General features: G+C 42.6%; 11 non-coding genes across 11 annotated transcripts; 10 read left to right on the plus strand and 1 right to left on the minus strand.

The window, feature by feature from the left end:
* The first annotated feature begins 544 nt into the window (after window positions 1-544).
* On the plus strand, window positions 545-843 carry LOC146371663 (signal recognition particle RNA). Its single transcript, XR_014802865.1, has one exon.
* A 318-nt stretch (window positions 844-1,161) lies between these two features.
* LOC146371664 (signal recognition particle RNA) lies at window positions 1,162-1,460 on the plus strand. The gene has a single exon (XR_014802872.1).
* Window positions 1,461-2,410: 950 nt separating this feature from the next.
* trnaq-cug (transfer RNA glutamine (anticodon CUG)) lies at window positions 2,411-2,482 on the plus strand. Its single transcript has one exon. It is a non-coding gene; the product is annotated as a tRNA-Gln (tRNA).
* A 423-nt stretch (window positions 2,483-2,905) lies between these two features.
* On the plus strand, window positions 2,906-2,988 carry trnal-cag (transfer RNA leucine (anticodon CAG)). Its single transcript has one exon. It is a non-coding gene; the product is annotated as a tRNA-Leu (tRNA).
* A 715-nt stretch (window positions 2,989-3,703) lies between these two features.
* Window positions 3,704-4,002, plus strand: LOC146371667 (signal recognition particle RNA). The gene has a single exon (XR_014802868.1).
* Window positions 4,003-4,320: 318 nt separating this feature from the next.
* On the plus strand, window positions 4,321-4,619 carry LOC146371668 (signal recognition particle RNA). The gene has a single exon (XR_014802860.1).
* Window positions 4,620-10,837: 6,218 nt separating this feature from the next.
* On the plus strand, window positions 10,838-10,920 carry trnal-cag (transfer RNA leucine (anticodon CAG)). The gene has a single exon. It is a non-coding gene; the product is annotated as a tRNA-Leu (tRNA).
* A 1,304-nt stretch (window positions 10,921-12,224) lies between these two features.
* Window positions 12,225-12,296, minus strand: trnaq-uug (transfer RNA glutamine (anticodon UUG)). The gene has a single exon. It is a non-coding gene; the product is annotated as a tRNA-Gln (tRNA).
* A 627-nt stretch (window positions 12,297-12,923) lies between these two features.
* trnaq-cug (transfer RNA glutamine (anticodon CUG)) lies at window positions 12,924-12,995 on the plus strand. The gene has a single exon. It is a non-coding gene; the product is annotated as a tRNA-Gln (tRNA).
* A 446-nt stretch (window positions 12,996-13,441) lies between these two features.
* LOC146371672 (signal recognition particle RNA) lies at window positions 13,442-13,728 on the plus strand. Its single transcript, XR_014802878.1, has one exon.
* Window positions 13,729-14,582: 854 nt separating this feature from the next.
* On the plus strand, window positions 14,583-14,665 carry trnal-cag (transfer RNA leucine (anticodon CAG)). Its single transcript has one exon. It is a non-coding gene; the product is annotated as a tRNA-Leu (tRNA).
* Window positions 14,666-14,900: the final 235 nt, after the last annotated feature.

A 14,900-nucleotide genomic window follows, 5' to 3' on the forward strand; every position in this document is an offset into this window, starting at 1 on the left:
CTACAGGAAGCTGATTACTGGTGCACAACTAAATGTGTGCATCTTTGAATGTGCTCACATTGACACTGATGTGCTAAAAACCTGATTTTGTGAAGTCAAAACTTTCAGCAAGTTGAAACAATCTTTCTTATTTACTCCAATTATCCCAAAATAAGGACTGGTCCCATCCCATGTCATGGCATGAAAATATGAGAGGCTGTCATCAATTCAATCAGATACTTGCGAAAATTGTAAACACTGAGTAAAAATCCTTCAACATTTTTATTGTATTTCTGACAGTGTACACACAAAACAATAATATACAAACACACACGTACACATACGCTGTCCTTCGGCTTATTAAAAAGGCTATGTCATGTTTTTGCTTGGTCAAAAAAAAAAAAAACAACAAAAAACAACAACCTGTTATTACTGTGCTGACTTCCTCATTTTGAAATGATTAGGTTTTTATTTTTACAGCATTTCATCTTGGCTGATGATGGGCACTAACCTGATGAGCTCACATGAATGAAAGTAAAACTTCCTGTGAACGTAGCTGCTTCTCGCCGGGTGCGGTGGCGTGTGCCTGTCATCCAAGCTACTGGGAGGCTGAGGTTGGAGGATCGTTTGAGCTTAGGAGTTCTGAGCTGCAGCAGGCTGTGTCGATCGGGTGTCCGCGCTAAGTTCGGCATCGATATGGTGATCCTGGGGGAGCCCGGGACCACCAGGTCATCTAAAGAGGGGTGCACCGGCCCAGGTCGGAGACGGAGCAGGTCAAAGCCCCCGTGCTGCTCAGTAGTGGGATTGCGCCTGTGAATAGACGCTGTAGCGCAGCCTGAGCAATACAGCGAGACCCAATCTTTATACACACCATTATACCTGTCTCTACCTCACACAGCAGCCTCATCAGCCCTTATTTATATTTTTAATTGACGTCAAAAACACTCACAAACCTGCTGCTCTGCTTGTCCTGCACCACCTCCACCTGCAACTACATCCTCCACCCTAAACACTCCTGCCGCCCAGCAGGTGGAGACAAACTAAATCAATCAATCAATCAATCTCTCTATCTCTCTATCTAATAACTTATTGCATTACAACTTGGCTAATGATGGGCAGGACGTTTATGTGATGATGTCACCTCAGACATAGTTAAAAGCCTTGTTAACGTAGCTGCTTCTCGCCGGGTGCGGTGGCGTGTGCCTGTCATCCAAGCTACTGGGAGGCTGAGGTTGGAGGATCGTTTGAGCTCAGGAGCTCTGAGCTGCAGCAGGCTATGTCGGTCTGGTGTCCACGCTAAGTTCGGCATCGATATGGTGATCCTGGGGGAGCCCGGGACCACCAGGTCACCTAAGGAGGGGTGCACCGGCCCAGGTCGGAGACGGAGCAGGTCAAAGCCCCCGTGTCGCTCAGTAGTGGGATCGTGCCTGTGAATAGATGCTGTAGAGCAGCCTGAGCAATACAGCGAGACCCAATCTTTATATACACCCTTATACCTGTCTCGACCTCACACAGCAGCCTCATCAGTCCTTCTTTGTCTTTTTAATTGACGTTAAACACGCTCACAAACCTGCTGCTCTGCTTGTCCTACACCACCTCCACCTGCAGGACAGCTGCAAATACATCCTCCATCCTAAACACTTCTGATGCCCAGCAGGTGGAGACAAACTCAAACTAGGACATTCATTCAGGTAACCTTTGGGTTTAATATTTGCATCTTATGATCACAGCTTTCACTGTCATGTAAAAAGGGTTTTTTTTGTTTTAGAAGTGAACTGTCCACAACTTCAGTACAGGCATGAGTCAGGATTTCAGGGTAAAGTAAATGTTTTCTTTACATCATTTCTTTGAGTGTATGGTGAAAGATTGCCAGGGAAGGGACTGTGTTGCATTTTACTGGGATAATTTCTCTATTTTTTTAAATTGATTTTTCATCTTATAATCAACAGTATATAAAACAATATATATATATGTATGTATATATATCATTCTGGTATGGTGTTGACATAGTACCGCAATCTGACAGTCACACCTTCTTTTTGAGCAGTGGTTCCATGGTCTTTGAATCCAGTGAGCTGAGTTCAAATCTCAGTGGGACCTGGTTTTTAGAGGTGAAACCACACTTCATGTCTTCTCTGGTTCACAGAAATAGTGCTACAGTTGTGTTTTCAGTCAAAACTGTATAAAATCAAGCAGCTAACCTTGACCTCTGCCTTTAGAAATGATTGTGAATTCCTATGTGCTACTAAAGAGCTTATACTTGTGCGTATGAGTCACAAACACTGCTCACTCACTGACTGAGCATGATCATCATTTTCGAGCCATAAATGGCATCAGCCTCTCCACAATTGACAGTATCCTTAAAAGAAGCCATTGGCTGAATACTTTTTGGCAGGTTGCCATGATCAGGCAGTTCATGCACTCTCACAGGGGTTCCATGGTGTAATGGTTAGCACTCTGGACTCTGAATCCAGCGATCCGAGTTCAAATCTCGCTGGGACCTGAGTTTTTATCCGCTGATTGGGATGTGAAACATTAGAGCGTCTTCTCTGGGACACCAAAACTGTGCTATAATTGTGTTTTCAGTGAGAGGTGTATAAAATCAAGCAGCAAACCTTGACCTCTCCCTTTACAAACACTTGTCAATCACTATGTGGTATTAAAGAGCTGTCTGAAATTCAGTTGTACACCACACAAAGTTACAGAGTGGGGTGTCTGAGTGCTGAGGTGCGCTTGTGCGTAAAAGTCACAAACACTCCCCTGACTCACTAACTGCACAGCTGACTTCAAAGTCAGCGCAGAAAGTGGGCGCCACGAGTATGTGTTTCCATGGCTGAACAGCTGCTATATGTGTTATGTTGAGTATAACGTTTGTGTCTTCCCAAGTATCTAAAGCTGTAACCTCCACGAAAGAGATATGCAGTACGTCAGGATGGCAGAGCGGTCTAAGGCGCTGCGTTCAGGTCGCAGTCTCCTCTGGAGGCGTGGCTTCGAATCCCACTTCTGACATTGAAGCTTTGCTCTCCTTCATATTATGACAACATACACTTGAAATTTGGTTAAACCACGAGGTTTCTCACAACTTGCTTATCACAGTTGTGCACCGTTCATCCCTGAACTTTAGTGGATTTTATAATCATGTACACTGTAACAACATTCTACATAATTCTAATAAAATTCACTACAGGAAGCTGATTACTGGTGCACAACTAAATGTGTGCATCTTTGAATGTGCTCACATTGACACTGATGTGCTAAAAACCTGATTTTGTGAAGTCAAAACTTTCAGCAAGTTGAAACAATCTTTCTTATTTACTCCAATTATCCCAAAATAAGGACTGGTCCCATCCCATGTCATGGCATGAAAATATGAGAGGCTGTCATCAATTCAATCAGATACTTGCGAAAATTGTAAACACTGAGTAAAAATCCTTCAACATTTTTATTGTATTTCTGACAGTGTACACACAAAACAATAATATACAAACACACACGTACACATACGCTGTCCTTCGGCTTATTAAAAAGGCTATGTCATGTTTTTGCTTGGTCAAAAAAAAAAAACCAACAAAAAACAACAACCTGTTATTACTGTGCTGACTTCCTCATTTTGAAATGATTAGGTTTTTATTTTTACAGCATTTCATCTTGGCTGATGATGGGCACTAACCTGATGAGCTCACATGAATGAAAGTAAAACTTCCTGTGAACGTAGCTGCTTCTCGCCGGGTGCGGTGGCGTGTGCCTGTCATCCAAGCTACTGGGAGGCTGAGGTTGGAGGATCGTTTGAGCTTAGGAGCTCTGAGCTGCAGCAGGCTGTGTCGATCGGGTGTCCGCGCTAAGTTCGGCATCGATATGGTGATCCTGGGGGAGCCCGGGACCACCAGGTCATCTAAAGAGGGGTGCACCGGCCCAGGTCGGAGACGGAGCAGGTCAAAGCCCCCGTGCTGCTCAGTAGTGGGATTGCGCCTGTGAATAGACGCTGTAGCGCAGCCTGAGCAATACAGCGAGACCCAATCTTTATACACACCATTATACCTGTCTCTACCTCACACAGCAGCCTCATCAGCCCTTATTTATATTTTTAATTGACGTCAAAAACACTCACAAACCTGCTGCTCTGCTTGTCCTGCACCACCTCCACCTGCAACTACATCCTCCACCCTAAACACTCCTGCCGCCCAGCAGGTGGAGACAAACTAAATCAATCAATCAATCAATCTCTCTATCTCTCTATCTAATAACTTATTGCATTACAACTTGGCTAATGATGGGCAGGACGTTTATGTGATGATGTCACCTCAGACATAGTTAAAAGCCTTGTTAACGTAGCTGCTTCTCGCCGGGTGCAGTGGCGCGTGCCTGTAATCCAAGCTACCGGAAGGCTGAGGTTGGAGGATCGTTTGAGCTCAGGAGCTCTGAGCTGCAGCAGGCTATGTCGATCGGGTGTCCACACTAAGTTCGGCATCGATATGGTGATCCTGGGGGAGCCCGGGACCACCAGGTTGCCTAAGGAGGGGTGCACCGGCCCAGGTCGGAGACGGAGCAGGTCAAAGCCCCCGTGTCGCTCAGTAGTGGGATCGTGCCTGTGAATAGATGCTGTAGAGCAGCCTGAGCAATACAGCGAGACCCAATCTTTATATACACCCTTATACCTGTCTCGACCTCACACAGCAGCCTCATCAGCACGTCTTGGTCTTTTTAATTCAAGTCCAAAACACTCACAAATCTGCTGCTCTGCTTGTCCTGCACCACCTCCACCTGCAGGACAGCTGCAACTACATACTCCACCCTAAACACGCCACCGCCCAGCAGGTGGAGACAAACTCAAAGTAGGACATTTATTCAGGTGAATTTTTGGTTTCATATTTGCATCTTATAACCAGTGTTGGGTAAGTTACTTTAAATTAGTAACTTAGTTACATTACTAGTTACTTCTATCAAAAGTAACTCAGTTACTTAAAGTTACTCGTTACTTTCAAAGTAAGTAGTTACTAGGGAAAGTAACTTTGGTTTTACTCAGAATTCTCTTGTTAATGTGTTGCTTCCATAACTTTGCCAGTCTTCTAGCTTGCTTACTTGCCACAAGTGCACTGTGCCACCTACCAATAGAAAAAAAAATGCATATTTCCACGAGAGAAATCCCACGCCTGGACCGTCATTGACCGCTGCCATGATTCTAGCCTACGTCACAGTGTCATGTGTGCTTTTTACATCCAACACAAAAACTGCAGTTGTGGTGCTTTCGATTGTACTCAGAACTCGGAAATTCTGCCTTCCGAATAGGAAGATGTAGGCAACACCAGACTGCAGATGAGCTGCATACAGGGCTGGACTGGGACAAAAAAATCGGCCCGGGCATTTTGACTAGAGACCGGCCCGCCATTATAGCAAATATCATAAAGCCTTTGAATGAAAACAAACACTGTTGTGACAGTGATGTACACTGTTTTGATGGTATATATGTATCAATCTATCAATCGTTTGTTGTAAGATTCAGATAATTATTTTTTAAAAGCGAGACATTTTAAATGAGAATAAGAAAGAAAAGTATTTCCTTGTGCCCCCCTTTCCCTGTTAATGCCCTACCTGCCCCCCCTGGCAAAACTTCGCTAGATCCGCCCCTGCACAGTTACCAGCTGTCAGCTAGGTAAAAAAGGATCCTGGTGTTATTTGTCTCTCAGAAACAGTTCATAACTTCCCTTCAACTCATTTATGTCACCTAAAAGGTAAACCTGTTTCTCCATCACCTGTTCAGCTCTGATGATTCAGTAAGAACATTTCCTGGTTTCATCTTCATGTTTCCCTCTCACCAGATATCCAAACCGATATCATGACCAGCAGCTTTTACAGCTGTGGCTCCAGCAAACATCAGCTGATACTAGAAATTAATATTAAATAAATTCTAACAACAGCTGATCAAGCTTAAACGTGCAGCTGTTGTTTAACGCGATATCGGCTGGTTTCCTCTTTCTGGGGCAAAGTGGTCGATAAACAAACAAGAGAGAAAAGCCGATCAGCTGATCATTGATCAGTTTTCATGATTGAAGTAGAAACAGGAGAGGGGGGGGGGATGAGAGAAGAAGAGGCAGCTGTGCAGCGTAAACACAGAATAACTCCAGCTTTGTGTCTTTTTCATTGTAGCTGAAGTACAGGACAAACTGTTCCTTTTCACCTCAATACAAAATGCTCTGAATACCAGATGTTTCTGTTTTTTACAGGACGGTTGGCAACTCTAATAATTAACCTTATGAACAAAATAAAGTTCAACATCATTAACATCATAGCACCCACCCAGCTGTATAGAAACTCTGTCATGCTAGCTAGCACACAGTACAGAAAAAGTCAGAATAACGAAAATAAACTCCACCTAAACTTGGTTTATATCTGACCTTTATAGACTGCAGGTCATAACTTCTTACCTGAAGTTCAGTTCACACCGGCGGCTGCCTCGGGTCTCTCTTCCTTCTGTCCTCTTTCTCTCATCCACCTGCTGGCCTCCACCACTTGCTAATGTTACTGAATCTGTGGAAGCTCCGCGATAGCCACCACACGAAGTAACGAGTAACGACCCTATCTAAATCCCAGTAACGACTAACGCGTTCCTGATTTTGGCGATAATAACTAGTTACCGTGCTCGTTACCACAATAATAACGTAGTTACTGTAACGCCACTAGTCTATCAAAATTTAAAACAAATGTCCTCTTATGTGGATCTCATTTTTCTCAGAAACAAAGATCAGATAAAAAAAAAAAAATCAGGTAATTCTTTGTTTTTACACTCATCATAACATAACCACCGCACCAGAGGTGTAAGCACCTTTTGCAAGGCACTCAAGGAAACCAATGAACAGCCTCAAAAATAAATGAACAGGTGGAGATGCAGACTGTATTTGCAGATTACAGCTCCACCACAAATCAAACTTCCATATTACAGCAAGACTGCTCAGCAAGGAAAAATAGTCAATCTCAGTAAGACTGAATGAAGACAGACTAAAAATTAATTGTATCTGCTCACACATTACTCAGCTGTAAGGTTTTCTAAGTACTCAGATGTAACACTGTGGAGGAAAACCCAAAGAAATGGCAAACAGAAGATCATTCTAATAAATTGGAAATGTGGGTCAAGTCCGTCAAAACATTTTAATTAAATCATTAATAAAAACAGATAAAAATATTAAGAAGACTCCGTGTAATAAACATCTTCAGGTATGCTGGGTTGTCCTTCTTGCTACCTCACGTGAGCAGACAATGCAAACCAGCTTTTTCGAGCTCTCTCCTTGTCCATCTATTGACAATGGAGAAATATTTTTTTTCAAATCCAAGCAATGACATGTAAATAATGCACAGTGTGTGTGTGTGTGTGTGTGTGTGTGTGTGTGTGTGTGTGTGTGTGTGTGTGTGTGTGTGTGTGTGTGTGTGTGTGTGTGTGTGTAAAGACCTGGTAAAATCTGTGAGTCTTCAGTATTAAAGGAAAAATGTAACTTTTGATGCCTAAAGTGGGGGTCTGGGTGCTTGACTTTATCCTTTTAGAGGGAACCATCATTTTAAAGTAGTGTACTTTTTTTTTTCTGATCAATCACCTCTTCAAGGTGAATTTAACATTTACAACGAAGAGGGTGAAAATAATGTAAGATGTCAGGGCCACTGCTGGCACTGACATCTCATGTGAGGCCCACTTTAGTGCTTAAGTAGTACAAGAAACAAACAAACAAGAAAACATCCACAAATATTTCTGAAAATGTAGTGTGGGGGTTTTTTTATTTCAAATATTGTATAGCAAGAAAAAACTGCAAATGTGAACACAATTTTTTTCTCACTCTTAACTAACTGAAGCCTTTCATTGACTACCAAAAAAACAAATTGGTACTCTCTTTATGGCCAGACACGTGCCAGCACTTTTAATTTTGCTTCTACTTAACAAAGTAAAAATGCAGACATAAGTGTACACATAAGTTTTTGAATGCTAGTGAAAATTGTTTTCTTTACAAATAACTCTCTCACTGAGCTAACACAGCCAATCCCTCAACACGTTTGTGCTCTCTGCTCATATTGCCTTTGTATTAAATAATTTTTTTGCTTTTTAAAGAACTTATTTTAACATTGCACTGAACAATAAAAAAATCCTCCCTAACAAAGAAAAGTAACTTCAAGGGCCAAAGTGCATTATATTTCTTCACGTCAATGCAAATAGGGGTGATGTGGGCCGGAAGTGGCCCCCAGACTGTGAGTTTGAGACCCCTGTATTAGACAGTGATCTTGAGCTTCACTAACAAGGAGCACTGAAATTGTTATGCCAGCACATAGTTTTGCAGCACTTTACTAGGACACGTCCTGTTGGCTTTTCCTTGTCTGTATTTTACAGTTACACACCCATACTCAGGAGATCCAGTGAGATTAATTCTAGGTAATAATTATACTGTAGTTCACCCTGCAGCAATATCACTTTCAGTTACCTGGTACACCAGGTACAATAAAATATGCTATTTTGTAACTAAATCACAGATTTGTACTCTTATGTGGCCTTCTCAAGTTTTACAGCTTCATTAGCAATGTCTCACTATCATGACAATCCTTTAACCACTAAATGACAAGGAGGGGTGATGAGGAAGTGTTTACATGTTTTATGAAAGTACCTACAATACTATATTATACTACAAATAAACTGTACAATTTTTAAAATGTATTTAAAAAATCCAATTTAAATTTCAAAATTAAAAGTATTCATTCAAGTGAAAAATCCCCCGCCAATGTTATTCTGCATTATCATGGGCTCAGCTGAAATACTTACTATGTTTTTGTAAATCCAGCTCATTAAATGTGGGCCTCACAGACAGCAACTAAAAACATATTATTTTATAGAATATGAAGAACAGGTAACAATTTTCCAATCTTCTATTTTTGAATTTTGGTGAGCCTGTGTCACCTCAGGTAGTCATTCAAATCTGTGGTTATAAGTTATAACCACAGATTTGAATGACTGTCTTGTAAAAAGGTTTATCAGGAGTTAACTGTCCACTGAGGAATTATCTTTTTTTAAAGACACAAATATAACAATATATGATTATTATCTAACAGTATCGAGAAAATTCCAGTCAGCTCGCTCAAATATTGTATTTAAAAGAAGAACTATCATAAGGTGAGGTTTTTGATCATTTCAATCAATTTTTCCCTCTTATGAGCTAGAGTCTTTCTTTTCTTTTGTTCTCTTATGTATTTATTTATTTCTGTTTTTTGCTTTTAATTTTCTTTCCTTTTTCAAATTTAAAGTGATTTGTAGTCATTTAGTAACTATAATCTGTCTTATTTTATCCCACATTTTTTTTTTTTGGTTCAGTCTGGTATGGTGCTGTCACAGTGCAACAATCTGGTAGTCATACCTTTTTTTTTAGTAGTGCTTCACAGTGCTAACCACTGGTTAGCACTGTGGACCTAGAATCCAGTGATCTGAATTCAGAAATTGGTGAGACCTGCTTTTTGGAGGTGAAACCATTCTGCATGTCTTCTCTGGCACACCAGAACTGTGCTACAATTGTGTTTTCAGTGAGAGGTGTATAAAATCAAGCAGCTAACCATGACCTCTGTCTTTACAAATACTTGTCAATCACTATGTGGTGCTAAAGAGCTGTCTGAAATTCAGTTGTACACCACACAAAGTTACACGGTGGGGTGTCTGAGTGCTGAGTTGTGCTTGTGCTTAATAGTCACAAACACTCTCCTGACCCACTGACTCCACATCTCTAAACCTCCTCTGACTTTAACATCAGCATGAAAACTGCGAACTGCGAGCTCCCTCTTTGGATGTCATCACATTGAAATTTTCCCTTTTTTTATCATGAATCCCATCTCATTGTTGAAACTCACTTTTGGCTGGGCCTTGACCTCTTCTGTGCTCTTCTGTGTTGTGCCATCCGCTTCGCCAGAGGTTGTAGATAGGTAGACAAATCGACCCATATCATATTATTGTGAAGATGAGCCTACTCCCTAAAATCCTGGTGTAATGGTTAGCACTCTGGACTCTGAATCCAGCGATCCGAGTTCAAATCTCGGTAGGACCTGTTTTTTTTGGAGGTGAAACCATACTACATGTCTTCTCTGGCACTTTGAATTTCTGTATGAATTGTGTTTTCAGTGAACGCCGTATAAAATCAAGCAGCAAACCATGACGTCTGCCTTTACAAAACACTTGTCAATCATCAAAATTTGATGATAACACGTGCATGTTTATGGTCGCCAAAGAATTATGTATGTAAACAACACTTATCTGACTAAACTACGTTGAGCTAATGCAGATTTTATTCTTATTTTATTGGTGAGGAGAGAGGATGGAACCAAAAATGCATTTATCCCCGTGTTCTGTGTTGATGAAAATCACCCAACAGGAAAGCAGCTGGGCATTCATTTGAAACCAGTTCACAGACTGGGCTGTGGTTCCCCCTCTAGCGTCTCTGCTTGAACTTTCAACTGTGAACCTCTTACATCCAACCTTCCCAACTGCTCACCTCGCAAAAGAAAAAAATGGAAGAACCCAGAATGTCTTTTTTTTACCTAATTTTTATACCTGCTCACGCTTTTTCACGCTTCCCTCACAGGACGTCACATTTCACACTTTGGCCATCCAATCAAGTTGTTGACATCTAATCATTCCTGTCCACCCACACCTGATCTTTCTATTTCGATGTGACTTACAACATTTAACACAAACTTTTAAATCAATATATTTTCTTTGTAATTATTTTTATTTGTTTTTGTTTATTACATACACTTAACATACAAATGGAATACGAATAGAATGGAATAGAACGAATGGAAATCAGCAACTGCGCGGGATTATTCAACTAGTGGTCAGTTTCAATATGTCAGGATGGCCGAGCGGTCTAAGGCGCTGCGTTCAGGTCGCAGTCTCCCCTGGAGGCGTGGGTTCGAATCCCACTTCTGACAATTGTATCTTTGCACTTCTTTCTTACTGGTACTCATGGGTCTTTGATCAGTGGTTCTTGATCAATGGTCATGAGAATTTGCATAATCACGATGAAGGAACTGACCTCCAAGCCCACTGTTCCTTCAGGGGGCTGCTTTCAGTCATTATGCAAATATACTGTTTATAAGATTGGGGAAACCTGCAGTCAGCTGAGACTGAAGAAGTCACTTGGATGAGTGATGAAACGTTTCTCCCACTGAAAACGCTACATTCAGATGAACAGAATCAACCTTTGGAGACTTCTTACTGTTGTGACAAAATACACTTGAAACTGGCAATTCTATATCAGTGGAGAACCAATTCCAACAGTCTAAGAGATGTCCATCACGAGCCTGGGACGGTGGTATAATGTAGACCTCAATGATACCTGGCAACTTGAAAAACTAAGGCAAAACTTGGCTAATGACCTCAGGCGGATTAACAACACTGCACTCCCTGAGTGGGACCCCATAGTGAGGGGCGCTGCTCCCACCCTAGCAACAGGGAGGAATTGGACCCCAGCCACGTCTGTGCTACAGGCCAAATCGGCTCTGAGCCATTATGACGTGGTGGGTCGCGTCCAACAGGGCAGAGAAGGATTTGGTCTTGGCAACCTCGGTGGCAACAGGCATCTGTAACCGAACGTCAAAAAATGGTGGTGGAGGAGGTGTGTCGAAAGGAGGAAACAATAAGACACGCCAGAGCCATAGCGCTGGCCAAGCAGGGTCACTGGATGAATTGGGAGAGTGTTGAAAAGAGGAAACTCTTATGGAGTGAAATCTGGTGAAATCGGTGGGACCTGATTTTTGGGGGGTGAAACCATACTGCATGTCTACTCTGGCACATTGAATTTCTGTATGACTTGTGTTTTCTGTGAGAGCTTTATAAAATCAAGCAGCTAACCATGATGTCTGCCTTTACAAAACACTTGTCAATCACTAAAGAGTTCCTTCACTTGTCAGTCACTATGTGGTACTAAAGAGCTGTCTGAAATTCAGTTACAACCCACACAAAGTTACAGATTGGAGTATCCGAGTGCTGAGGTGCGCTTGTGCGCAAAAGTCGCAAACAATCTGCTGACTCTCTTACTGCACAGCTCCAAACCTCTTCCGACCTCAAAGTCAGCACAGAAAGTGGGCGCCACGATGTTTACATGGATGAACAGCTGCTATATTTGAACAAACACCTCCAGAGGAGACTGCGACCGGAACGCAGTGCCTTAGACCAAATACCTGCACAAGTTATCATTACGTGACATGCAGTATGGTTTCACCTCCCCAAAACCAGGTCCCACCGAGATTTGAACTCGGATCGCTGGATTCAAAGTCCAGAGTGCTAACCATTACACCATGGAACCGATGTGAAGATCTATGAACTGTCAGGTCATGGCCACCTGTATTCAGCAAAGTATTCAGCCAAATGATCAGTATGGATGACATTGTAGATTATTCGCACTACGTTTCCATGGCTGAACAGCTGCTATATGTGTTATGAGAAGGATAATGTTTGTTTCTTCCAAAGTATCTAACAGTGGTAACTTCCACCAAACTGACACTGCAATGTCAGAATGGCTGAGCGGTCTAAGGCGCTGCCTTCAGGTTGCAGTCTCCTCTGGAGGCGTGGCTTTAAATCCCACTTCTGATGTTGAAGCTTTACTCTTCTTGATATTGTGACAAAATACTCTTGGGTTAACCACGAGCTTTCTAAAAACTTGCATATAACAATTGTGCACCATTCATTCCTCATCTTTGCTGCCCATCATTACAACTTTCCTAATGATGGGCAGCAGGTTAGTGTCATGATGTCACCTCAGACATAGTTAAAAGCCCTGTGAACGTAGCCACTTCCCTTCCAGCATGATCATCATTTTCGAGCCATAAATGGCATCAGCCTCTCCACAATTGACAGTAATCTTAAAAGAAGCCATTGGCTGAATACTTTTTGGCAGGTTGCCATGATCAGGCAGTTCACGCATTCTCACAGGGGTTCCATGGTGTAATGGTTAGCACTCTGGACTCTGAATCCAGCGATCCGAGTTCAAATCTCGGTGGGACCTGAGTTTTTATCCGCTGATAGGGATGTGAAACATTAGTTTCACAGTCGGAGACGGAGCAGGTCAAAGCCCCCGTGCTGCTCAGTAGTGGGATCGCGCCTGTGAATAGACGCTGTAGCGCAGCCTGAGCAATACAGCGAGACCCAATCTTTATACACACCATTATACCTGTCTCTACCTCACACAGCAGCCTCATCAGCCCTTATTTAAAAACACTCACAAACCTGCTGCTCTGCTTGTCCTGCACCACCTCCACCTGCAACTACATCCTCCACCCTAAACACTCCTGCCGCCCAGCAGGTGGAGACAAACTAAATCAATCAATCAATCTATCTCTCTATCTCTCTATCTAATAACTTATTGCATTACAACTTGGCTAATGATGGGCAGGACGTTTATGTGATGATGTCACCTCAGACATCTCAGCCTTGTTAACGTAGCTGCTTCTCGCCGGGTGCGGTGGCGCGTGCCTGTCATCCAAGCTACCGGAAGGCTGAGGTTGGAGGATCGTTTGAGCTCAGGAGCTCTGAGCTGCAGCAGGCTATGTCGATCGGGTGTCCACGCTAAGTTCGGCATCGATATGGTGATCCTGGGGGAGCCCGGGACCACCAGGTCGTCTAAGGAGGGGTGCACCGGCCGGAGCAGGTCAAAGCCCCCGTGTCGCTCAGTAGTGGGATCGTGCCTGTGAATAGATGCTGTAGAGCAGCCTGAGCAATACAGCGAGACCCAATCTTTATATACACCCTTATACCTGTCTCGACCTCACACAGCAGCCTCATCAGTCCTTCTTTGTCTTTTTAATTGACGTTAAACACGCTCACAAACCTGCTGCTCTGCTTGTCCTACACCACCTCCACCTGCAGGACAGCTGCAAATACATCCTCCATCCTAAACACTTCTGATGCCCAGCAGGTGGAGACAAACTCAAACTAGGACATTCATTCAGGTAACCTTTGGGTTTAATATTTGCATCTTATGATCACAGCTTTCACTGTCATGTAAAAAGGGTTTTTTTTTTTTTTTAGAAGTGAACTGTCCACAACTTCAGTACAGGCATGAGTCAGGATTTCAGGGTAAAGTAAATGTTTTCTTTACATCATTTCTTTGAGTGTATGGTGAAAGATTGCCAGGGAAGGGACTGTGTTGCATTTTACTGGGATAATTTCTCTATTTTTTTAAATTGATTTTTCATCTTATAATCAACAGTATAGAGCGTCTTCTCTGGGACACCAAAACTGTGCTATAATTGTGTTTTCAGTGAGAGGTGTATAAAATCAAGCAGCAAACCTTGACCTCTCCCTTTACAAACACTTGTCAATCACTATGTGGTATTAAAGAGCTGTCTGAAATTCAGTTGTACACCACACAAAGTTACAGAGTGGGGTGTCTGAGTGCTGAGGTGCGCAAAAGTCACAAACACTCCCCTGACTCACTAACTGCACAGCTGACTTCAAAGTCAGCGCAGAAAGTGGGCGCCACGAGTATGTGTTTCCATGGCTGAACAGCTGCTATATGTGTTATGTTGAGTATAACGTTTGTGTCTTCCCAAGTATCTAAAGCTGTAACCTCCACGAAAGTGCTATGCAGTACGTCAGGATGGCCGAGCGGTCTAAGGCGCTGCGTTCAGGTCGCAGTCTCCTCTAGAGGCGTGGGTTCCAATCCCACTTCTGACATTGAAGCTTTGCTCTCCTTCATATTGTGACAACATACACTTGAAATTTGGTTAAACCACGAGGTTTCTCACAACTTGCTTATCACAGTTGTGCACCGTTCATCCCTGAACTTTAGTGGATTTTATAATCATGTACACTGTAACAACATTCTACATAATTCTAATAAAATTCACTACAGGAAGCTGATTACTGGTGCACAACTAAATGTGTGCATCTTTGAATGTGCTCACATTGA

The sequence above is a fragment of the Perissodus microlepis genome, chromosome 15, assembly GCF_051167445.1.
Source record: "Perissodus microlepis isolate ML-2025 ecotype Zambia chromosome 15, ASM5116744v1, whole genome shotgun sequence".
NCBI lineage: Eukaryota > Metazoa > Chordata > Actinopteri > Cichliformes > Cichlidae > Perissodus > Perissodus microlepis.